Raw genomic sequence first — 27,813 nt, 5'->3', positions numbered from 1 at the left:
GAATGGAGATAGTGGACAGCCCTGCCTCATTCCTGATTTTAATACGATTGCTTCAGGTTTTTCTCCATTTGGGATGATGTTACTGAGTGTTTGTCATTTATAGACTTTATTATGTTTAGACATGTTCCCTCCAGTCCTACTCTCAATAGGACTTTTATCATAAAAGTATGTTGGATTTTGTCTAAGAGCCTTTCCTGAATCTATTGAGATGACCAGTGGTTTTTGTCTTTAATTCCATTTATATATTTATTGTATATATTTACTCATGTATGTTGAACCATCCTTACATCTCTGGAAGTGGTGGATAATCTTTTTGATAGGTGTCTGTATTTGGCATGCAAGTATTTTATTGAGGAGTTTTGCATCTATGTTCACCAGGGATATTGGTCTATAGTTTCGTGTTTTTATTGTGTCTTTATCTGGTTTTGGTATTAGGGTAACATCAGCTTCATAGAAGGAGTTTGAAGTGTTCCTTCTGTTTCTATTATTGGAATAATTTAGGGAGTATTGGTTATAGATCTTCTTTGAAAGTCTGGTATAATTCTACATGAATCCATCTGCGCCTGGACATTTTTTAGTCATCAGGGTTTTTTTAAATCACTGTTTTGATCTCCTTATTTATTATTGGTCAGTTTAAGTAGTTGATTTCTTCTTGATTTAAATTTGGTGGTTTGGACAACTCTAGAAATTTATCCATTTCTTTCAGATTTTCTGACTGAATGTAATATAAGTTTTTAAAGTATTCCCTTATATTTTTCTTACATCTATCAAAATATCATTACAATTTCAATAGGGATTGCATTGAACCTATAAATTGTTTGCGGAATATAGACATTTAACAGTATAAATCTTCCATGTACATAGGAGGATATCTTTCCATTTATTTGGGACTTCTATTCTTTCATCAGTGTTTTATTCTTTTCATTGTACAAATTTTCAGCTACTTGGCTGAATTTTCTCCTTTACATTATAAATTTATTCTTTTGTATTACAATTATTTGTTTATTTGTTTATTCGTTATTTATGCAGTGCTTGGAGACTGAACCCAAGGTCATGCACCTGCTTGGCCAATGTTCTAATACTGAGTTTCATCCTCAGACCACTTTTATTATTTTTGTAGCTATTGTAAATAATATTTTATTTTTAAATTTCTTTTTCAGATATGTTCTTCGGGTGATTTTTGTGTCCTATAACTTCACTGAATTCATTGCTTGGGTTTTAACATGCCTTTTCAGCAGACTATTTAAATTTATTTAGTATCATGGTGTCTGCAAACATTAACAATTTCATACTCAATATTTGGGTAGAAAAAAGTGAATCTCAATCTTATCTCAAATCATTCATAAAAAATGAACTTGGCTAGATCATAAAGCTAAAAGCTAACACTGATTTGTACTAGAAGAAAATATAAGAACACCCGGCTAACATGTTAGGAAATGCCTTTAAAGGAAAGCACAAATCAAAACACACACAAAAAAAATTTACATTCATAAAATTTTTAAATTTGGAGGCTAGGATGTAGCTTAGTGTTGGAGCACTTTTCTAGCATGTGTGAGCCATTGGTTTGTTTCCCAACAATGAAAAATAAAACAAAAGAAAATTAAAACTTCTGGCTTTCAAAAAATAAACTGGCTACAATACAAACTAAATAGTTATAACACAGACATCTATCTACGACTTGTATATGTAAGTTTAAAAAACTGAAAAATAAGGAGAAAGGAAATTCCCATTCTTCTACATGAAACTGCTCATTGGAATGTAGATCATTTACTATCTGTGGGAATTCTGGTGATTTACTATTTTTCCATAATGTTTTTGTACTTTAGATGTAAAACCCATTGATATTATAAACAGAAAAAGAATCTTCAAATACAGACATTCCATTTCTTCTGGTCTTGAATTTCACAGCAGATTTCTGAAAAACCCTAATAAACCTGATGAACAGGAGACTATTTAGCCATCAGTCCTAAAGTTCTTAAATTTAATAAAGTTGGTCTGAGTATATACTACCTTCAAAACAGTTTATCTAAAGAGCTATAGATAAAACATTGATTAGTTTTAAAATAAACTCTAGTATAAAAATAGTATACTTCAGAGCAGAGACAAATATATGAAGCATATGGGAGCTGAAATATGCCTAGAGTACATATAAAAATTCACAATTCATCACTCTCCCCACCTAAATAGGTTGAATAATGAATCTCAGAGGTAAAAATAAGAACATGAACTACTTTCAGCTCCTCACTTATCACACAGAAGGCAAACCTTATTTGGCAGTAGAAATTGGTATGAATAAAATATTTGTGAACACAATGATGACAGATTAAGAAGGACAGTGCATGAGGAACAGAGCCTGGGGATCCTCACTTTACTCTTCTCAGAGATACAATCAGATCTATTTGATTTTCTAGTTGGACAGAAAGTAAAAAGTGTCATAGTCAAAAATTACAGATTGCTGTACTTTCCCTAATACTTATAGTAAATTCTTGATGATAAAAGTGTTTGGGAGATACATTTAATCTTATGCATATAAATAATTAACTGTTTTGCCCAGACTATTGTTAAAAGCTTTGATGGAGATATGGAATATACACCCTCCTTTTTAAGAGAAGAAGCCAAAAGTAACAGCTTTTTTCTACTCTACGACATTTTCCAATACTAACAGAGCAGGAATAAAAAGCTATGCCTCTTTTTAATTGCTTAGGTATCTGTATTACTTCTGGTACTGAGTTGGGGAATATAGGCAAACTGACCTAGACTTACTCCAAAGTGTTTTTAGTGTTTTCCAAAACATTCCCACACATGGCTACCAAAAACAAATTCATAACCCAACAAGTATTTACAGAAGTAGAGAAGATAACAATCTTCTAAAGCACAAATGAGTTCCCTGTTAACACCAATGAGGCTTTATCTCCTTATCAGCTCTTCCCATTGGCATTTTCTCCACTTTCAACTAACTATAAGTTTACTTAAGTCTCTTTCATCTTTGAAACTTACTTTACTAATTTTGCAATGACATCATAATGACCATACCAATGAATTCTTCAGAGACCTCTTCTTACCTCGTTTCTTTCCTTTTTTTTAATAAATATTTTTATTTTATAATTATTTTAATTTTACATATCAACCATGGATTCCCCTGTCCTCCCTCCTCCCACCCCTCACATCCTACATCTGCAAACAACTCTAATTCTTCAAGCTTCTTCTTGCAATTTGTGTTAAGTAATCCTTTCAGGACTTCCCTACATCCCCTAGTATTTCTTCTCTATTGGATTGTGGACTTTCATTCTCTCAGACTTTAAAATGTTTTCCATACAGTTTGATCTTACCTGCCTCATCACCCCTGCTATCTCACTTTATATATTGTTCATTTATTCCATCCACATTTCAGCTTCAAATATCGCAGATGACTCAAAATGTATCCTCAGAATCCCACCTTCCTCGATAAACAAGTTGGACATTTCCAAAACTTAACATAGCATTTCTACGAACCTTGGTACAGTCTACTTGTACTCTTGCTGAAACTAACCTATCATTTCTCCTCTTTATATTACACCAAGTTATTTCCTCCTGGCATTGGTTTAAATCTCCACAGCTGGCTGCCTGTGTATACTAACAGTGCTCTAATTTGCTCTCTTCCACTCCAGTTCTATACAACAGAAGTTACACAATATTTCTAATAATATCCTTGCAAAGTTTGACTCTGGCAATAGAATGCCCACACTTCAAATCTTCTCACTTTTTTCTGTATGATTATTCTCTGAGTGAGAATGCGCACGTACTCACAAGTGCAGCTGCATGGCACACATGGAGCAGTCAGAAGGCAACCTTTGGTTTCTGTTCTTGCTCCATCCCTTTGTTGTTTTCCCACTTTGTGCACCAGACTAGGCAGTCCACTAGCTTCTGGGAGTTCTGACTCTGTCTCCCGTCTTCACACTATGTAATCAACTTTTATGAGTTCTGGGAATTTGAACTCAGATCCTCACAGTTGTATGGCAAACACTTCTATCCACTGAGCCATCTTCCTACGACTCTGTGTGATTATTCTTATCTTTTTTTTTCTTTCTTTGGTTTTCTGAGACACAGTTTCTCTGTAGTCCTGACTGTCTTGGAACTCACTCTGTAGACCAGGCTCTAGCCTCGATCTCACAGAGATCTGCTTGCCTCTGACTCCCGAGTGCTGGGATTAAAGGCATACACCACCACTGTTTGATTTGTATGATTATTCTTTTTTTATTTTATTTTTTAGTTTTTCAAGACAGGGTTTCTCTGTGTAGCTTTGTGCCTTTCCTGGAACTCACTCTGTAGCCCAGGCTAGTCTCAAACTCACAGAGATCCGCCTGCCTCTGCTCCTGAGTGCTGGGATTAAAGGTGTATGCCACCTTTAATGATTATTCTTAAAAGAAAATTTTTGAGAAAAAAGTCATGTCAAAATAATAACCCCATTGAAATTTTTATTGATACAAGACCAAGCACAACTAATTCAGAGAAAATATACTTTGGTAATATTTAACCTAAGAGTATATTATGAAAGATTTACAATTTTTTCAACAAAATTTTCACTTTTCCTTCACTATCATTAAAGCTATTCCTAGATTTTTATGTTTCTTATTTTTGAGAAAAAGGTCATTTTGCCATGTTTTTTACATGAGAAAATATAAAACTATAATTATTTGGGTTCTCAACATCCAACCAGTCACCCTTACAGATTTGAAGCAAGGCAATTCAAGTAACTTTTTTCAGTCAACTTAGATTTCCCAAGTATCTAGTTTTCCATTCCTGGTGTCCATAGATATTAACATATTATAAACATAATTTCAGTCATTTTATTTTTGAAACAAGCCAAAGTATTATAGACAAATTATACATAGTCATTAAAACTATGCTGATAAGCTGAGTGATGGTGGCACACACCTTTAATCCCAGCACTCAGGAGGGAGAGGCAGCGGATCTCTGTGAGTTCTGAGCTAGCCTGGTCTACAGAGTGAGTTCCAAGACAGCCCCGGCTATACAGAGAAACCCTGTCTTAAGGAAAAAAACTATGCCGACAAATAATTTTATTGCTTAAATGTAAAATGTTACATTTCCTTAAATTTTACTTATTTAGCAATGAACATACATTAACTTTATAATAATATACCATATGCTTATGAATGATTTTAATTATTTTTAAATATGCATGGAAAAACTTTAAAGAGATGCATAAATATAATTGTGCATGGTCTTGGGATTACAGGTGTTTTGTTTTTTTTTTTCCCCTTCAAAATGTCTGTGATGTAGCTGTGGTACATTTTAACAGGAAAGTTGCTTTGAGATCATTTTATCCTTACTGACTCTCCACCTTCTTAGGATAAAACCTAAAACCCTAATTGTTGCACTGAAGGATCAACTAAATCTTATTATTTGCTAGTCTAGTCTCAACTTACATCTTGTTTTGACACATAGACTATGTTTTTGGGCATATAAAAATATTTTCAGCAAATTCTGTCTTTTCTCATTTTCCAGGCCTTTATTTTAGGGTTTCCAACATGACTGAAAACTCCATCATATTCTAACCCCTTGCTTCCCAAATCACCCACTATTTATTCTGAAAGGAGACATCATACATAAGAAGATTTCCCTGTCTAGTTGAGAACTCTGACAAACACTGTACTAAGACTCTTGATGTCCTTTTTGGTTTCCCAGGTTATATGAACTTACTTCAATTTCAGCTTCAATGTGATTGTATTATAATTTATGGTCTACCAGTTTATTGTTATATTCTTTAACAATATAGATTACATATTCTCTCCATACTTTCTCATGCTTAAAAATATCAAATAAATAAATAAATATATGGAAAAAATTTTCATTTCGAGTAAGGCCACAAATACTACTTTAATAAAGTTTGGCTACATGAACATTTTAAGTATAAACATGTGCTATTTTGTTCAATTAAATATATCATAGCATACATTATTATTAAATTATTTTTCTTAAAACTGAGAAGAAATATAAATCTCCCTATCAAGGTTTAGAGAAAATCGAGATACACATCTTTAAGGGAAAAGTAATTTAGATATTTTAAGACATACATAAAAGCACTTCAATATTACATAGATGTTAGTCTGCTGGTGATAAAATTTATGATAGGGAATATCAAGTAATAGCAGCCTAAATTATTTACACCAGCCATCCTACTGAAAGCAAGTAAATGTTCTGGATAAAATATTAAATCTTAAAAAGGCCTGACAAGACAATGGGGGAGGAGCAGGACAAATCTGGGGGTGATCTAACAATCTTAGTGAGCTGTGAAACCTGTGGGCTACAACAGTGCCCAGGCTGGCAGGATATTCCCATTGGTGCATTAGTGGCGTGAAGTTTATAGGTATAATCAACCACTTTCTGATTGGATCTAAGGCCCTGCTCAACAGGTGGAAACCCATACCTGACACTGTTATTGGAGCAAAGAACTTGTGGCTCGGAAGGTCATAGGCCCTCACAGAGAACCCTCTGCTGCAATTCTGCTAAATGAATATAGCATTAAGCCAGTTCTTAGTGACTTGTGATTACACCCATAGATGAGTGTATTGGTCAACCCAGAGAAGCGTCTTTTTTTGCAGTAGATGGTGATTAACACAAAGAACCACAATTGGGCACAGTTCAGAGAAGAAGAGAGTGTAGAATGCTCAGTCCTCAATGGGACAGCTATATCATACCCTCTCCACCCAAGGCTTAGGGATTATGGTTAAAGAGGGTGCAGAAAAAGTATAAGAGCCATAGGTAATGGGTGACTACAGAAACTGGTGTTTCTTAGACACAGCATGGCAGTTAAACATCTGGATTCACAGCTGTTGAGACAGCATCCATGAGACCTGCATGAGCTCGAATCAGACAAAAGTCCATCATTAATGGGGGAGGTGGGTGTGAATTCCCACCCCTAGCTAAGGAGTTATTGGCAACTTATCGTTTCTAGGAAAGAGAGCTGGTTTTCTTTAAGGGCATGGGCCCTGGTGGGTAGATCACCCTCTAGTGAAGGCCGCACATCCAAGAGTATATAGGCAGCATAAATTGTACTTGGTGTGTGTGTGTGTGTGTGTGTGTGTGTGTGTGTGTGTGTGTGTGTTTAGAAAGAGGACACAAGCATGTCTTTAATACAAACACTTAGGAGGCAGAGGTGGGTGGATCTCTGTGGGCTTGAGGCTAGCCCGGTCTACATAGTGAGTTACAGGACAACCAGGACTATGTAGAGAGACTGTATCAAAAAAAAAAATGGACACAAAAAGGTGAGTAGTGAAGGGGATATAGATGTGGAACGAATTGGAGAAGAAGGAATATGATCAAGATACATTATACAAAATTCTCAAAGAACTGATAAAAATGAGGGGAAAAAAGACATCAAATTCTGCAGAGATGTGAAGATGAAGAAGCAGCATCCTCTGTGAGCAGCAGTGTAAACTGTACAAGCACCATGGAATTTGATGTAGAGGTTTCTCAAGAAGCTAAAAGTAGAAGTACCGTACAATCTAGCTATACCACTTCTGGGAAAACACTCAAAGGAGATCTTGAACATCCGTGTTCATCACTGCTCAATTCACAATAGCTAGGAAATGAATCAGCCTGGATGTCCATCGACTGATGAATAGATAATGAAAATGTAGTACATATACACATTGGAACTTTGTTCAGCTATAAAGAGAAATGAGACCATGAAAATTTCAGGAAAATGAATGGAATTATAAAATATGATACTAAGTGAGATAGTGTAGGCCCAGAAATATAAATGTTCCATGTTTTCCCTTATATATGAATTCTAGTGTTGATTCTTTAAGTGTATGTGTTTAATTTCAGAAATCCATAGAGCTGGGAAAGCTAAAAAGGGCCCATGAGAGGGAAGAGGTGTTAAGGAGAGAGGGGATAGAGAAAACATATGATATATGAGAGGAGGGAATAGTGGGAGTCTGGAGTTTAAGCTGGGATGGGGTGGAGGTAAGAGGAAATGGAGGTGGTGATGGTGGGATTCGTTAACCAAATCAAAGGATGTTTGAAAAGCCCCTATGGAAACCCACTATTCTGTAAGATAATACAAAGGTTTTTGTTAATTATGTTGTTTTTGAGCTACATAGTTTATGGTATTTTGTTGTAGCAACACAAATGGACAAAGACAACTCTTTCATAGAGTTAAAAAGGAAGTAACTTGTCTCAACTTATTTTATGAGGGCAGTATAACATTGATAGCAAACCCTGACAGAGCATTATAAGAGTGGAAAACAAGCCAATTTCTATAAACATAGATTTTAAAAAATTTAAACAAAATAGTAAAAAACTAAAGTCAAAGACATAAAGGAGGATAATGTATCATAATAAACCTGATTTACTCTGTTTGGTTTGAATGTCAAACAAAGCAATATTGAATTATTATGCCATTAATAAATCAATCTGAGTCATTATATAAATAAATGAAAGGATAAAAACCATATGACCTCAGTTCACAAATAGAAAAATACATAATGCTGTTAAGACCCATTAATGATTTTTTTAAAGTCTTAGTAAACTAAAAAAACAGAAAATCTCCTTAATCTGACGAAGAGTGTTAAAAAAAAAAACTAAATCAGATAACATGTTTTCTATTAAATACTAACTTTTCTCTGAGGTTAGGAATAAGGTAAAACTACCCATTATCATCATTTCTGTTCAGTATGACAATAGATTTCATAATTAATACCTTAAAGAAAATATATGTTTAGAAAGTAAAAACTTAAACAAGCTAGTATTACTTGGAGAAAGTATAATAGTATATGTAGAAAAATATACATAGGAGATGGAGAGATGACTCAGTGGTTAGGACTGACTCCTTTTCCAGAGGATGTGGTTCAATTCTCAGCACACACGTGATGGCTTACCACCACCTGTTATTCCAGTTCCAGGAAATCCAATTCAATCTTATAAACCCTGTGGGCTCCAGGCACATACATGGTACAGACATATGTACAAGCAAAACACCCATATACCTAAAATTATTTTAAATAAAAGTTAAAAATTTTATTTTAAAAAGAAAAACCTGAAATAATATAAACTTGAAGCTAAAGTTGGCAAGCTAAAGTTGGCAAAGATATTAGTACAAATTAATGTAAAAATCAATTTTATTTCCATATACCTTTAACAAAAAAGAATTATAAAATAAAAAATTTAAAGACCATGTGACTAGTCCAACAATGTCAAGTATGTAATAAAACGTGTGCAATAGTTCTTCATAGACACTTATGCAAACACAGATAAATTCTGAGAAACATAAGTGAAATAAATAAAAGAATTTGTTTTGTAAATGAACTGAATTCCTCATTATTGCTGTTAAACTCCATATTTTTATAGATTCAAAAATATATGAATAAAATATTATCAGTATAAGCTCTATTTTCTACAGGTCCAATGTAATACCAATTAAACTCAAAGTAAGGAATTTTTGGTAGAAATGTATTAAGCCCACACTATAGTTTATATAAGAAAAGAGAAAGGCCTGAAATACCTAAATTAAACTAGAAGTGAGAGAACTTACACAACTGCACACCAACCCAAATTTAAACTGACTATATTTAACACAGGATGGGATTGGCACAGGAATAGACAAGCAGAAAAATGAAACATAATAGATCTGGAAACAGAACCAACGTTTATGGACACTTGGTTTATAACAACGTAAGCACTGTAGAGTCCATAGTGAAAGGGGGACTCTTTTTAATGGCACCAATTAAATAGTGCTGAGAATATAGAAAACCCAACCGGTTTGACACTGAAAAACATGAATATTGACTCTCACATTATGCCTTAATCTAAAAACAGCGCTGGGTGGTTTAAGATCTAAATGTTCAAGTCAAGACAGGAATGCTTCTGAAACTTACCACCTAAGTGTAGCCATTTAGACTTAAGTTTTATTAAAAATTTGTCACATTGAGCAAAGTAAGTTAAGTAAATGAAAGAATACGCTTTGTGAAAGAACTGAATTCCTCACTATTGCTGATAAACCTCATATTTGTATAGAGTCAATAAATATCTGAATAAAATATTGTCAGTATAAACCCTGTTTTCTATAGAGTCAATGTAATACCAATTAAACCAATTTAATCACATTGTTTGGCTAACCAAATTTCAAGTGCTCAGTAACCACATGTCTGATAAAAGGCACACATAGAAAAGTTCCAAAGTATTTGAAAGTTCTAATGAACAGGAATATTCTAGAGGATGAGGAAGAGTCGTAGTAGCTTCATAACTTTGAAGAAAGCTAGTTTTGCCTTTAAATGACAGGAAGGAAGCTGGTGAGATGGCTCGATCTATATAAAATGTTCTCTGTGTAAGCATGAGGACCTGAGTTCAGACCCCCAGAACCCAGAATCCAGACACAATGGCAGCAGCATCTACAACAACAATACTGTGGTGAAGGCAAGATGAGAGCCTCATCAACTGGTGGGCTTCTGGTTTGGTGAGAGACCCTGTCTCCAAAACCTAAGTGGTGCATGGTAGAAGAAGACATCCAACTGCAACGTCTGGCCTCCATCAGTGCACACGCAAATACAACACACATACACATATACACAGAGAGACATGAATAATTAAAATCATAGAAGGAACAGTAAGTGGAAAAGAGAGAAATATTTCTATACCAAACTTTATTAGGTGACCTGTTCATCAAAAGCAAAGAGGCCAACAAGATGGTTCAGTGGTGTGCTGGTTAGTTTTATGTCAACCCGACACAAGCTAGAGTCACTAGAAAGAAGGGAACCTCAATTGAGAAAATGTCTCTATAAGAAGGGGCTGTAGGCAAGCCTATAGGTCATTTTCTTAATTAGTGATTGATAGGTGAGGGTCCAGTTCATTGTGGGTGGTGACACCTCTGGGCTGGTGATCCCATATCCTATAAGAACACAGAATGAGCAAACTATGAGGAGTAATCCAGTAAGGAACACTCCTCCATGGTCTCTGCATGAGCTCCTGCCTTCAGGTTCCTGCCCTGCTTGAGTTCCTGCCCTGACTTCCTTCAGTGATGAACAGTGATGTGGAAGAATAAACCAAATAAACACTTTCCTCCTTGAGTTGCTTTTGGTCATGTTGTTTCATCATAGCAATGATAACCCTAACTAAGACAAGTGGGCAAAGGTTCTTGCTACCATGCCTGACCACCTTAGTTCAGTCCTCAAAACCCATACAATAGAAAGAGCGAACCAACTCCTGCAAGTTGTTCTCTGACCTCCTTAAACATGTTGTGGCACATGCATGACCTCATCAATCAATGAATGTAAACAAATGTTTTGAAGAAAAAAGAAGGAATTAAAAACAATGGATATATCTATGTATTACTCTGGAATAATGTTGGGTTTATATTTCTAAGTGGAAAAAAATCAAGTAAAGAATGCACAGGCTGGGCGGTGGTGGCACATGCCTTTATTCCCAGCACTCGGGAGGCAGAGCCAGGCGGATCTCTGTGAGTTCGAGGCCAGCCTGGGCTACCAAGTGAGTTCCAGGAAAGGCGCAAAGCTACACAGAGAAACCCTGTCTTGAAAAACAAAAAAAAAAAAAAAAGAATGCACAGTATATGGAATGGATATTATACTACTTTAAATATATCTTGTCCATAAATTTACTTTGGAGCTATGTAAATATTTCACATAATTAAAAAATAGAATGTAAAAGGCAATCCCTAAAACTGAAGGCAACTTGAAATAAATGAGCCTGATTCTTATATATAATTGGTAGCTTAGCTATCTATAAAGATGACTGAGGGAACCGGATGCAGTGATCCTTGGCCAGGCCCCAGGTGGAGCTCCAGGAGTCCAATTGGCGAGAAAGAGGAGGGTTTGTATGAGCAAGAACTGTTGAGACCAAGATTGGAAAAAGCACAGGAACAATTAGCCAAACATATGGAAACACATGAACTATGAACCAATAGCTAAGGATCCCCCCAACTGGATCAGGCCCTCTGGATAAATGAAACAGTTGATTAGCTTGATCTGTTTGGGAGGCATCCAGGCAGTGGGTCTGGGACCTGTCCTCAGTGCATGAGCTGGCTGTTTGGAACCTTGGGCTTATACAGGGACACTTGGCTCAGCCTGGGAAGAGGGGACTGGACCTGCCTGGACTGAATCTACCAGGTTGAACTCAATCCCCAGGGGAGTCTTTGCCTGAAGGAGATGGGAATGGGGGGTGGGCTGGGAGGAAGGAGGGGGGGCTGCTGGGAGGGGGAGAACAAAGGAATCCGTGGCTGATATGTAAAATTAAATTAAATTATAAAATTTAAAAAAAATCAAAGTTAAAACAGTAAAAAAAAAATAGTAACTTTCCTGGGTGTGCCTGCTGTGGAATAATCCTTTTGCACACTGTGAAGATTTGTCACTTGGATTGGTTCAATAAAAGGCTGATTGGCCGATAGCCAGGCAGGAATAGGTGGGACAACCAAACTAGGAGAGCAATGGGAAGAAGAAGGGCCGAGTCAGAGGAGATGCCAGCCATCCGCCAAGGAAGCAGGATGTGTAGAAAATGAGGTAACAAGCCATGAGTCACATGGCAAAGCATAGATAAGAAATAGGGGTTAATTTAAATGTAAGAGTTAGCTAAGTAACAAGCCTGATCTATCAACCAAGCATTTATAATTAATATTAAGCCTCTGTGTCCATTATTTAGGAATCAGCTACTGAAACATAGAAAAACTCTGGCTAAATGTGCTTACTGCTATCTGAATCTTAAAAATAGCAAGAGTAGTTAAAAAATTAACTATTATAAGCATGGATCTCTGTGAGTTCAAGGCCAGCCTGGGCTACCAAGTGAGTTCCAGGAAAGGCGCAAAGCTACACAGAGAAACCCTGTCCTGAAAAACCAAAATAATAATAATAATAATAATAATAATAATAATAATAATAATAAACTATTACAGTGATCATGTCATTAGTACTGTGATAGCATTATTTTCTAAGTCTCTTGTTTGAATGATGTGTGGTAACAAATGATTAATCTTGTTGAGGTAACTGAAATTTTTAATTTTGGCTTAGGATAAATGTAAGATTGATGAAGTTAAGTAAAAACCTCAGAGTGATAAACTTGAGTTACAAAGATTAATATGAACTTGTGTGTTTCATCTTTTTAAATATGAATTTGTTTTGCTGTTGCTGTTTTGTTCTTGTTTTGTTTTGTTTTGTTTGAGACAGAGTCTCTCTACATAGCCTTGGAACATGCTTTGTAGACCAGGCTGGCCTCAAACTCATAGAAATCTCTCTGACTCCCAAGTGCTGGGGTTAAAAATGTACAACATCATGCCTCACTAAAAATTAAAATCTCTTAACTCAATAACTAACAATACATTAAAAAGCTGACAGTTATAATAACACATATGTTTTCTGGATTATATTTTTAAACATCATCTACTAAGAAGAATTGAAGGAACACTAGAGAACGGCTGATTGCAGGTCTAGGAAAGGCAATGCACAACATGACTTATGAGACTGTATGACTCTACAATTACTTCAAAATGATAGAAGCTATACATACATATGGATTCAGTAGCCCACATAAACCAACCCCCCCCTTAACAAAGCCCAAATAATTTGAACATTAAAAATTAATAATTATGCCGGGCGGTTGTGGAGCACACCTTTAATACCAGCACTCGGGGAGGCAGAAGCAGGCAGATCTCTGAGTTCAAGGCCAGCCTTGTCTATAGATCGAGTTCCAGGACAACCAAGGCTACCCAGAAAAACTGTCTTGAAAAACAAAAAAAAATTAATAAATTGCAATGTTTTGAGTTATATTAAATATATTTGTCTTAGATTTTGCCCAACATTAAAAAATTGTTGTTCTTTTTTGCAGGGCACTAGGAAATCAATTTGTTGGGTTTGTTGTTTTTATTTGTTTTTGTGTCATTGGGAACTGAACCTATAGTCTCACTCATTCCAGTCAAGCACTCTACCATTGGTCTATCTACCCAAGTTTTGAGGCAGGATCTCATCCCTTAGCCCAGGAAAACCTTGAACTTGTAATCCTCCTTGTTTAGCCTTCCATGTACCTCGGGTTAAAATCTGTGCTACCAGGCTAGTCTCATTATTTTGAAAACTACTTAAAGAAATGAAAGAATTATGAATTTATGCCACTTTTCTATATTAGTTAGGGGTTTTATTGCTGTAATAAAACACCATGACCAAAGCACTGTAGGGAGAAAAGGGTTTTTTTCACCTTACACTTCGAGGTAACAGTCCATCACTGAGGGAAATCAGAGCAGGAACTCAAGCAGGGCAGGAACCTGGAGGCAGGAACTGATGCAGAGGTCATAGAGGAGTCCTGCTCACTGACTTGGTCCTCGGGGTTTGCTCAATCTAATTTCTTATAGCATCCAGGACTACCAACCAAGGGGTGGCACTGCCCACAGTGAGCTGGGTCCATCAATCAAGAAAATGGCCCACAGACCAATCTGTTGGTGGCGTTTTCCCAGTTGAGCTTCCCTCTAGCCTGTGTCAAATTGACATAAAACTCGTCCACGTACTTAGCTACATGAACTGTATCTCAGAATAAACAAATAGTTGGAGAGAGAAGTTTCACTTCATAGAAGTACTCCAGTTAATGATTAAAAAAGGAATGGCAGCATCCCATCTGGGGTACTCAAAGGATATCCTGGTATACTTTGAGTGTCCTTACGTTCAAAATTAAGTTCACAATTATCCTAAAACATTGTCTTTCTCACTGTGTTTTCACTGATGATACAAAAGCACTAATGTGTAAAACTTGCCTCCACAGATGGGGTCAAGGCAATGTCTTCAAGCTCCACTAATAGTCATTACATTCATTACCACGCATTTGCAGTAAGAAAATACTAGTAAGGATGTCCTTGATGAAGCACTGCATAATATTAATTTTAGTAAATGTCAACCATTAAGTGCACATATTTTAAGTATTTCATGTGAGGAAACCAACCTGAAAAAAATACGCTTCAGATGCTTCTGCTACATGCTGAAGAATGCCATTTGCCTCAAGGAACATCAGTTGTTTCAGGATGATCTAGGTGTTTCTTTAAAGCTTCTTTACTGACAAGAAATACTGTCAAACCATGAGTATCTGGCTGATGTTCTCTCAAAAATGGATGAAATAAGCTAGTCATCATAAAGAAAACAACTAGTGATATTTACTCTTAATGATAAAACTCAAGATTTTGGATTAATGAACTTTGGGGAAACTATGGGGGCTGGAGAGATGGCTCCCCAGTTAAGTTTACTGGCTTCTCTTCCAGAAGATTTGGGTTTAATTTCCAGGATTCACAGCAGTTCACAACTATCTGTAACTTTAGTTCCAGGAAATCTGATGCCCTCTTCTGGCCTCTGAGGGCACAGGCACAATGTGGTAAACAGACAGACAGACATACAGGTAAGACACTCAGACACGTAATTTTTTAAATAGTTAAATCTTTCAAATTTTTGGAAAACATGTGTCTACCACTGTGAAATTCCAGCTTCATAATATGAAAGGCTCTCTTTTGAGGTCACAGATAGTATGAACAAATGTGAGTTGTTTTTATATTGCATACTAAAATATGTCCACATTTGAATGATTTGCATACCTCAGTGAACCGGATCACCAATAAGTAATGTTTCCCAAGTTACCAATAAGAATGAATTTTAAATTGCACATTAGAGCTAAGTACAGTGTCTGTCATGCAAGCACAGAGGCTTGAATTCAGATTCCCAGGCCCCACATTAAAAAGTGTATTTGGCAGCACATGCCTGTAACCCTAGCACTGGAGAGCAAAGACAGGCAGATCCTGGGAGCTTGCTGGCCATCCTGGACAAATCAATGAGTGTCAAGATCAGTGACAGAATCTATCTAAAAAAATAAAGGTGGAGGGCATTCAAGGAAAGACACCTAACCCTGACCTTGGACCTCCATGCACATACACCCACCTACACATGAACACATACCATGTACCTACATACACAACATCATACACACAAAAAGAAATAAATAAAATATGTAACAGAAAGGAAGGGCGGATAGTGTTATCATTTTAATAGTAATTTATCAAAGTTCTATTACCTTCACCACATTGAATGAAAACATGAATCTAGAAGCAAAAGCTGAGTTATTAGTCACATTACTAAGTATTACATTAATGTGGAATGACTGGCACTCTCAAATGCTGCTACTGAGAGTGCAAATTGCTTCAGCTAATTTGAGAAACTAATGGCAGCATCTATTCAAGTATAATATACTCATACCTTATTACCAAGAAATTTGCACTACTGGTTTTATATCCAAGAGAAATGCAAATATATGTGCAACAAAAAGTGTTGGCAGAATTGTTCACAGTACCAAAAGAAAAACTTGAGGAAAGCTTGCCAACAGAGAAAAAGAATAAGTTGTGATATGTTTGTGAAATAAAAATATGAAGATATCTAACAGATAAATTATTGCTCTCCAGTAGAATGTCACATGTGCTAATAAGTGAAATATCTCACATAAAAACATAGCCATACCACATAATGATATGTGATTAATGTAATTACTACATTACATATAATTAACATATATGTTGGAGCTCACAATGGCTACATTTTGAAAGGGAGCCATGATGATGGGGATATCTCAGGTGCTGATAATGTGTGATTCTTTTACTTTTCTAATGGTTGCATAATTGTGTTGGATTTGAAGTTTTCATCAAGCTGTGTATTTATAAAATATGAACTTTCATGTATGTTATGCTCCAATTAAATTTTTCTAAAAAAAATTATTTAAGGTAGCTGATGTCACATTAAGTGGAAAATTTACACCTGAAATCTGTAATTAGCAATGGCAAGAGCCTGAAAAATCAGTAAACTGAGCAAGAAACCAAAAACATATAAAGAATTATATAAAAACAATAATGAATTGAATAAAAAGCAAAGAAGTAAACAGCAGAAATTAAGCCAGAATGCAAATCCATAAGAAAGAGAAACCCAGAAACCAAAAGATAACACTTAAAAGGCTAACTAACATAATCCACAAATTACTTCCCAGTCAAGTCACAAAAAGTAAGAGGTGGCAATAAATCACAGCAGGATTGAAACCAGGACTGCATTCACAGAACCTGCAAATGTGAAAAAGACCACTTGAGGACATCATAAACAACTCTATGTCAAAATGCTTAAAACATTTATATGAATTAACACATTTCCAAAAAGTAAAATTTATATAAGTGAAACATCAAAAATAAAAATATAAATAATTCAATGAACAAATAAAATTTATTTCAGGCTTTAAATTTTTGTACAAGAGAATCTTTAGGTACAAAGAACTTCACTAGTGAATTCTACCAAATACATAGATTTCTATAAAGCTATATCACCAGTTTCAACTAACACACAATGACAGAGAATAGAATAAGGGAGGAGAGAGGCGGGGAGAGCTGTTTAACAGACCAAACATAACTTTGATAGCAAACCTTGATAAGAAAAGAAAATGGCAAATCAATCTTCACTGATGAACAGACACAAAAACCCATTATTAAGATGTCATAACTGGTTGGTTTTCTTTGATGTGAACATCATTTTGAATCTAAACAAAAGAGTAGTGCTTGCTTAAAGATTCCAGAGAGTAACCACAGTGGTCCTGGATCCAGAGAATATACCTGAGGATATTTCATTAGGATTCTGGTATGCAACCAGAATATTTTTAGGTGTTCGCCAGACAGCTCTAGGAACAGCCATGAATTTGGTGTGTAGAAGAAAGGCATTTCCCTTTTTCTGCAACACAGAGTTTGTGGTTCAATATTCATTCCTAGATTCCAAAGCAAGTTCTAGATGAATATACAGTAATATTCTGTATTTCTGTATTGAGGATGAATTATTTATTTCATAAGTGTAATATAAAAGATATATATTATTTGTATCCTGAACTATCCTCTTAGCCCTTCAATTAAAACTGGGCACAATTCTCTCATTCCTATCTCTCCAGGCTTAATCTTCCTATTCCTGCAGGAGACTCCTCTTCCACCCTACTTCCACTCCTATTGGTGTGGACATTAGTCACCTAGGTCTTTCCCTCTATCCCTTTCAGCCTTTCCTCATAGCCCATCGCCTCATAGTAAAAGGATGGAAAAAAAAATCCACATCAAAAAAGCGGAGAGATCAAATCCTTAGGAACTTAACAACACACCTGAAATCTCTAGAACAAGAAGAAATAAAAACCAAAAAGAGTAGATGGCAAGAAAGAATCAAATCCAGGGCTGAAATCGATGAAACAAAAATTTAAATAAAGTAACAAAACAAAACCAATATAAAAATAAAACAAACATTTGGTTCTTTGAGAATTTTAACAAGAATGACAAATCCTCAGCCAAATTAAAAGATGGAGAGAGAAGATTCAAATTAATTAGAGATAAAGGAGTCATTACAAAAGACACTGGGGAAATTTAGAGAATCATAAAGATACATTTTAGAAATATGTACTCTAATAAGATGGAAAACTTAGAAGAAGTGGATGGATTTCTTGACATACACGACTTACCAAAGTTAAACCAAGATCAAATAAGCAATTTAAACAGACCTATAACCCCTGGTGAAATAGAAGAAGTGATTAAAGTATTACAATAAAAAACGCCCAGGGCCAGAATTCAACATAGAATTCTACCCGACCTTCAAAGAAGAATTAATGCCAATGTTCCTCAAATTATTCCACAAAATAGAAACTGAAGAAATATTTCCCAATTATTTTTACAAAGCCATTATTATCCTGATACCAAGACCACACAAAAAACCAACAACAGAAATAAAATTATAGGCCTGGCAGTGGTGGTACATGCCTTTAATCCCAGCACTCAGGAAGCAGAGGCAGGTGGATCTCTGTGTGTTCAAAGTCAGTCTGGTCTACAGAGAGAGTTCCAGGACAGTCAGGGCTACACAGAGAAAACTTGTCTTGAAAAATAAAACAAAACAAAACAATTCCCCCAAGAAAACTGAAAACAAAACAAAGAATCCCACAAAATTATAGACCCATATCTCTATGAACAGAGATGCAAATAGTCTCATTAAAATACTTGCAAACTGAATCCAAGAACACAAAAACAATTATCCACCATGATCAAGTTGCCTTATCCCAGAGATGAAGGAATAGTTCAACATATATACATCAACAAACATAATCCACCAATAAACAGACTGAAAGAAAAATACCACATGAACGTCTCAGTAGATACAGAAAAGGCCTTTGTCAAAATCCAACACCTCTTCATTATAAAAGTCCTGGAAAGACTAGGGATATAGGAGACATACCTTTACAGAATAAAGGCAGTTTACAGTAAGCCTATAGCCAACATCAACTTAAGTGGAGAGAAACTCAAAGCATTTCTACCAAAATCAGGAATAAGGCAATGTTGTCCACTCTCTCTGTACCTACTCAATATAGTACTCAAAGTCTGAGCTAGAGCAATAAGACAACTGAAGAAGATAAGGGAAATACAAATAGGAAAGGAAGAAATCAAAGTATCTTTATTTGCAGATGATATGATAGTATACACAAATGACCCTTAAAACTCTACCAGGAAACTCTACAACTGATAAATACTTCCAGCAAAGTAGCAGGATTTAAAATGAATACACAAAAATCACTAGCCCTCCTATAAACAAATAACAAACAGATTGAGAAATAAACCAGGAAACAGTAGCTTTAACAAAAGCCTCAAAAATATCTTGGGATAATTCTAACTAAGCAAAAAGTTTAAGCCATTAAAGAATATATCAGAAGACAGAAAGTTCTCCCATATTAATATTAATGAATTGGTAGGATAAATATAGTGAAAATGATCATTCCATCAAAGGCAATCTATAGGTTCAATGCAATCCCCATCCAAATTTCAACACAATTATTCACAGAAATTGAATAAATAATCTTCAACTTCATATGGAAACATTTAAAAAGGACATGTAAAACAATTCTGAATAATAAAAAAAAAACTGCTGGAGGTATCATCATCTCCAACCTCAAATTATACTACAAAACTATAGTAACAAAAGAAACGTGCCATTGGCATAAAAACACACACATTGATCAATGGAATCAAATTAAATACTCAGACATAAGTCCACACAATATGAACACCTGATTTTTTTTATAAAGAAACCAAAAACACACACTCGGAAAAAAGACATCATCTTCAATAAATGATGCTAGTCAAACTAGATATCAGCATGCAGAAGAATGCAAATATGTCCATATCTATCACCCTGATAAAACCCAATTCCAAATAGTTCAAGGACCTCAAGATAAGGCCAGATATACTGACTCTGATATTAGAGAAAGTGGGAGATAGATCTGAATTCATTGGCATGGGAAAGGACTTCCCGAACAGGACCTTGACACTGTAGGCACTAAAACCAATAATTAATCAATAGGACCCCATGAAGCTGACTTCTGTGGGGCAAAGGAAACCATCATTTGGGCAAAACAGCAGCCTACAGAATGGGAAAAGTTTTTTACCAATTATACATTTGAAGGAGGGTTATTATCTAAAATATATAAAGAACTAAAAAAAAAAAAAACAAGAAAACAAATAACCCAATTAAAAATGGGATCCAGAACTAAGCAGAGGTTATCAAAGTATGAAACACAAACACAGAAAAGCTCAATATCCTTAGCCATCAGTGAAATTAAAATTAAAATTACTTTGAGATTTTGTGTTACTCTGGTCAGAATGACCGGATCAGTAAAACAAATGGCAGCATATGCTGGTGAGGATGTGGGGATGCTGGTGAGGATGTGGGGTAAGGAGAACACTTACCCATTGCTGGTGGAGTATAGACTTGTACAGTCACAATGGAAATCAGTGTAGCAATTCCTCAGGAAGCTGGGAATAGATCTACCTCAAGATCCAGCCATGCCACTTTTTGGCATATATCAACCCAAAGAACTCTTCATCCTACTAAGAGATACTTGCTCATATATACTCATTGCTGATCTATGCATAAATAGCCAGAAACTGGAAACAGTCTAAATGTCCACTGACTAATGAGTGGATAGTGAAAATGTGGTACATTTGCACAATGGAATATTATTCAGCTATTAAGAAGGATGAAATTATGAAATTCACAGGTAAATGGATGGAGGTAGAAAAAAATCATCCCGAGTGAGGTAGCTTAGACACAAAAGGACAAATGTTGCATGTTTTCTCATATATGAAGATGTTAGCTTTTAAGCATTTGATTTGTGTGCTTCAATCCATATAACCACAGAGGTTAGGTACCTGATAAGGGACTAGGGGCAAGAAGAGGATGACCCAAGGTGGAATAAATAAAATATAGAGCTATGGAAAGACAAAGGAGGATTAAATAGAAGGGGGTGGGAGAGAAGGGTAAAGGAGGGAATTGGAGAAGGGACAATTAGCAGTAAAAGTGACTTGAAAAACTATATGGAGTCCTACTACTGTAGAAGCTTACTAAAATATATAGATATATGTTAAAAGAACCTATATGGAATCACCAAATAATAGGAGAGAGAATTCCCCAACTAGATATCTTATGCTACCAAGTAAAACCTCCAGTTCCACGAATGGGATATATATATATATATATATATATATATATATATATATATATATATATATCCTGTTGAGTCATTGGCCAAAGGAGCCCTATGGAAAATCCTAAACATCACAGGCTGTTGCCAGGGTTATTGGTTACTCTCAGCAACCTGATGGTAAGGCCCTATTGCTGAAGACAATACTTATCTGTATCATCCAACATGGAAAAGTTAAGCTGATTCCTAACTAGAAGCTTCACTCCTACTGACTAGCACCATGGCACTGGAAAGTACTTCGTATGTTACTGGAGGAGAAAGGTAATCATCACTATCACCAACCTATAATCCCTGCCACCTACAACAGCAACCTGCCTGAAGATACACTGGGGAGATAGTGTCACAAATGTTATGGGAGTAACCAGCTACCTTTTTTATTGGATTTAAGGCCCATTCCATGACATGGGACCCATACCTGACACCACTAATGTGGCCAACAACCTGAGACTAGATAAATCATGAGCAGAGGGGAAAACCTACCATACTATTCTGCAAAATAAACACAGCAATAAAACGACTCCTATTGACATATTGCCTCACTCAAACCACATCAAAGAAGCTTCTTCTCGCAGTAGACGGGAATTAACACAGAGACCCATCACTGGACAATGTGGAGAGAGGGAGAGACTCTGGAGCACTCAGCTCTTTATCAAACTTCTCCCTTCAAGGCTCAGAGGTCTGTGTGGAAGAGGTGGAAGATAGTAATAGCTAGAGGTGATGAAGAACTCTAAGGAAACAGTGTCTTGCAGACACAACAGGACTACTGTACATATAAATACGAAGACTATGGCAGCATGCACAAGACCTGCATAAATTGAGGGCCTAGCACTGAGGGAGGGAAGTGAACACAGGGTCCTATCCCAAACCATCTTCAATTGATACCCACTGACCACAGGAAAACTCAGTTTTCTCCAATGGATATGCACTGAGTATATCCAGGACAGGTCCCATGCCCAGAAGTAGTTAGTCAGTCAACATAAAATAAAGCTAATGATATTTTGGACTTTTTTATTTCATTTTGCTTTGCTTGGCATTTTTGCTTTTGTTTCTTGAGGGTATATTTTGTTTGTTTTTGAAAGAGAGAGAAAAAGTTTAAGTAAGGAAGTGGGGAATTATGAGAAGAATTGAGGGAGGGAATTTTGTTTTGTTTTGTTTTGTTTTGTGTAGTTTTGCCTGTCCTGAAACTCAATCTGTAGACCAGGCTGGCCTCAAACTCACAGAGATCCATCTGCCTCTGCCTCCTGAGTGCTGGGATTAAAGGCATTCACCACCATACTTGGCTGGGGAATTTTTTCAATAAAAAAAGAGAGATGCATGGCAAAACAAACAAAAACACCCAGGAAACCAAACAAATGATCCCTTCATCATTTAGTTTGTCATATTTTTTGTTTGTTGGTGAGTTTTAATTACTCTTATCAACAAACTCAAATAAGCCATAGTATTGCAGTCAGGGGCTTGGGCTGTGGTCCTTATTTATTTGATGTTCTTACAAATGTTAGTATTTCTGACATGCATTTGAACAACATAATAAAAACTGTGGTAGTTTGAATGCACTTGGCCCCCGTAAGCTCACAGGGAGTGGCGCTATTAGGAGGTGTGGCTTTGTTGGAGAAGGTGTGGCCTTGTTGGAGGAGGCTGGTTGACACTCACCTTTAATCCAGACCTTGAGGCTGGAGGGCACACCTTTAATCTGTTGGAAGTGTGCCACTACAGGGGTGGGCTTTGAGGTGTTTTTCTCAAGCTTAACTCAGTGTGACAGTCAGTGGACTTCCTGTTGCCTCTGAGTAAAATGTAGGACTCTCAGCTCCAGCACATCTGCCTGCATGCTGCCATACTCCTGGCCATGATGGACTAAACCTCTGAACTGTAAGAAAGCTCCCTCAATTAAATGTTTTCTTTCTAAGAGTTGCCCTGTCATGGTGTCTCCTCACAGCAATAGTAAACTCTAACTAAGGCAAAAGCCTTTTAGCAATTAGTCAGTCCTCAATGCAACCCATATAAGTGAATATTATTGTTTCACTCTAACTGCAAATTTGAAGGCAACAACAACAAAAAAATCAATAGATCACTAACATATCAGACATATTGTCAATACTTTCCCTCTCACATATTTCTAGGTATTGCTCTTCTTGTCTGTCCACTCAAGTTATAATGCTATGTTTATTTTTAAATTATTTCTTTTTATTTTTGAGATTATAATATAGTTATATCACTTACCCCTTCTTTTTTCTCTCTCTCCTAGACCTTCCATATGCCACTTCTTGCTCTCTTTCAAATTCATGGCCCCCTTTCCATTATATATACTATATAATTAACTATCAGAAGTTCTCTGTTTTATAATAGGTAACATTATACTATCTTAAGTACATAAACATGTAATACAATAATAATCTGCTTACTTTGTATAATGTTACTCGTATGTTATGTTTTCAAGAATGACCCTTTGGTATTGGATAACCAATTGGTGTGCTCTTCCCTGGGGAAGACTCTGTCACTCTCAGAATTCCTTAGTTGCCTGTCATTCTTTGTGTAGGACTGAGGTCCCATGAGATTACCACCTTTCATGTTAGCATGTCTATTCATGTCATTTTTGTTCAGATCTTATTTATGCAACCATATTGGTGAGAATTTATGGGTATAGCTTCTGACACTCCCAGGAGCAAACTCCCTGATCCTCTGGCTTTTACCATCTTTCTGCCTCCTCTTTCACAATCTTTCACAATGATCCCTGAGCTTTAAGTACAGGAGTTGTGTTGTAGATGTATCCATTAGGACTGGACTCCACAAAACTCGGCAAGATTCCACAGGAGAAAAATCAGCTAAGAATCTTACCCAGCTTTGATGCCTATGAATCACAACAATAACAAGCAGGGCATGAAAACCATAAAGGTGCAATAGTGGTACACACACCTTGGCAGCAACCAACAGCTCTCTAATTGAACTTCAGACCTGCTCACCAAAAGGGAAATTACACCTGGTACCAGAAACCTAGCCAACTTACCAGGGCTGTTAAAGTCATGGACCTTTGAGGAGAACTCACAACTGCCACTTTGATAAGTCAGCATGAGCCCTAACTACATTCTAAATATTTATCCTTGCTCCCACAGTTAAGTGTAGCTCTCTCCCTTCATCGAGGAAGCTTCTCTTTGCTACAGAAGAAATTCATTACAGCAAACCATAACTAATCACAATATCAACTTCCTTTCTTACCTGAGGGTCCCTATTTTACAAAAAAAATGCTATTATACTATCTAAATGATTTTTTTTACAAAATCTGAATATATTTATATTTCATGCAAGCTTCCTAAGTTATATTTTAAAGTGTGACCAGTATCATCAAAATCAAAATAGTTACAAGGAAACATCTAGTCAACCTATGATACAGTCTACTTACAAGTGCATACCAACAAATAAGTAAAAACATTTTGAATGCCAAAAACATTCTATCACTCTGTAAACATGTCACATTGCAAGTATCCCAAACCCTATTTATTCTGAAACAATAACATTAATATAGCAATGAGATGCCTAGTCCAGTAACTTTGATATAAAATATTTAAGACTAGTTGTATGCTGTTTTCCAATCCATTCTTTTGTTACAGTGATGTATGCTTTCTAAAAAATTGCCAACACTTCAATTATAAATGGCAAGTTGAAACTTACCCTCCAGGGGTACCTTCTCTGATACCAACTTAAGAAATTATACTACCCAACAGAAAAGAAAACAGGGACATGAGGTACATTATTTGTTGCACAGTAGGTCAATTTTGTTTGTGTCTGTTACATAGTTTCAATATGAGATGCAGATGAAATCCATGTTTGACTGGATTTCTTAAGCCGCAGTTTTTGGTAGTATAACTGTCAATATACTATCAACAAATTAAAATGAGAAAACAACTGAGAACTGAACAAAATATAAATGGATGATTTCACATATTCTTGCTACTTTATCTTTCACATAAGATCAAAATGTGAAAGAGAGGCATTTTTCTCTGCTATTATTTTTTAGTTTTTTAATAGTGGGAGGTGATGCATGCCTGTGGATCTGCAGGTGTGTGCACCCATGCTCCACGTGTGAAAGCTAGAGGAGGACATGGGAGGTCTTCTAACACTCAGCCCTTTTACTGAATTAAGTCAGGGTTTCTCACTGAACTGGAGCTCACAGTAGGGCTTGTTGTGTTAGCCCTGTAGTGCCCAGGGTCAGCCTGTCTCTGCCAGCCAACACAGGTACAGTCACACCCAGTTTGCAGGTTCGCCCAGTGTTTTATATGGATAGTGGAGATTCAAACTCAGTTTCTTATACTTTCATAGCAAGCAATCTTACCCACTGTGACATCTGCCCAGCCTTTTTTAAACTAGAGATCTCATTTTCCCTTTTAAATTCCATATCCATTGGCCTTTATTATGACTTACATTTCCATTTTCTAGTCAAACCCATCTCTCAAACTATCCCTATGACTAATATCCTCACCTCTCTTTTTTACAGAAGGCAATGATCAGGGAGTGGTGGCATTACACATTTAATTCCAGCACCTGGGAGGGAGAGCCAGGCTGATTTCTATGAGTTAGAGGCTAGCTTGATCTACATGGTAAGTTCCAGACCAGGGTTATATGGTGAAACTTGGTGTCAAAACAAAGGAAAAACCAGAAATTAAGTAAATGAATGGTAATTACATATCAGGTGCTTTGATGCTTGAATTGTTAACATTGGAACACACCAACTGCCTCCTTTAACACTAGCAGGATTTTGTAGGTAGCATTTTCTGCAAATTTCAAAATGATGTGTATTCTATTGATCCCTTTGCCATCTAAAGGACTGGAGCCATGCTCATCCCAGAACATAGCACTGAAGTGCTATATTTCATGGTAGTTCTAGGGCCGGAAAGTTCCTCTACTCAACTGCTTTATTGTGGATGTCATGAAGAAGAAAATAGTCATTGAACCATTATATTTTGAAATGGTCATCAAATTGTTAACCACATATACATATTGTATATTGTAAAACATGTTGAAGTGTTAACGTTCCAATCCATTGTTTGCACACTTATTAATTCCATAGGTATAGTTTATATATTGGATTTTATCATAGCATGTGAAAATAGTAAGTATATAACATTATAATAAATCTAAATCTCTTGTATTTGCAGTCCCATCATTATTTGGGGGAGAATAATTCACAAGCCATTTTCCTCTTATTTTTTAGAAGAGTAAAACAATGAATGCTTTGTCTTCCTTTCCTGATTTCTGCATCCATAATTTCTTATATTCATGATTAGTTTGAGAGGTCAGAAAATAATAGTGTGTAATAGCAATTGTGTAAAATACACTGTCCTAACTACAATCAAATTTTTTGAATTCCCAAAGCCACTGAAGTATTTGAATTACTTAACTTGAATTAGGTGCATCACTCTCAAATATTGGGGCTTCTAAAATAAGAAAAAATGAATTCAAGTGGAATGAGTTTTAAAAAATAAGTATACCTCTGAAGACACAGATGTATCTGACAAAAGATTACTCATTTTTGTTTCTGGAAAAAACTATGCTTAATAAAAACAAAATAAAAGTTGTCAAGACATTCACCCAACCAGTGTTATCATATTTAGATGATACAATAGGTATTCGGAGATGTGCTCATAATTTTTGTGTATTTACAAAGTGCTGTGGAGCTATTAACTATGTTTAGGCATGCCTTTCTCAATGAGTGCTTGCCACAACGATATCCAGAAAAGTATAGGTTGTAGAATAAGTCACGTTTTATTAAATGTCATTCAAGACCAATGTCAAATGTCATCTCTACTACAAAGGTCTCTTTGATTCCTTCATTCCATCTAGATAGTCACTCATGTTCTGTCTCTGTCTTTGATAAGCATCCACTGCAATTTATTTTGTGTCTCTAGTGATATCATCTTTTTGTAAAGTATTGTAGGATCTGAGTGGCTCTTCCTCCGTGTTTTGTCCATGATCTGCATATGCACATGTTTTTTTCATTTCAGGCATCTGAGCACCTTTCTCTCACATCTGTTGCCCAAAAAACACTCCAGCACTTCATTGTCTTTAGTTTTAGACCTCTATTCTGTATTACTTTTATTGATTTTTTTTTTATAAGTTTTAATGCTTTACCTCGTTTCTCATAAATAAACTATAAGAGCCGGTGAAATGGCTCAGCAGTTAAAGGTGCTTGGCAACTGGAGTTCAGTACCCAGAACCCATGTGATAGAAAGAGAAAGCCAGCTCCCTCTGATATCCACAGGCACACCATGT

The 27,813-nt window shown here is 36.0% G+C and overlaps 2 protein-coding genes across 6 annotated transcripts in view; both read right to left on the bottom strand.

Annotated features, from left to right (window-relative positions):
• LOC114686160 (protocadherin alpha-3-like) overlaps positions 1-27,813 on the bottom strand; it is a 196,369-nt gene that overhangs the window by 25,716 nt on the left and 142,840 nt on the right.
• The window catches only part of LOC114686155 (protocadherin alpha-7), a 206,055-nt gene that overhangs the window by 61,991 nt on the left and 116,251 nt on the right, over positions 1-27,813 (bottom strand). The window lies entirely within an intron of this gene.

Source organism: Peromyscus leucopus, chromosome 19 (genome assembly GCF_004664715.2).
Source record: "Peromyscus leucopus breed LL Stock chromosome 19, UCI_PerLeu_2.1, whole genome shotgun sequence".
NCBI lineage: Eukaryota > Metazoa > Chordata > Mammalia > Rodentia > Cricetidae > Peromyscus > Peromyscus leucopus.
This window is presented reverse-complemented; position numbering and strand designations above follow the sequence as displayed.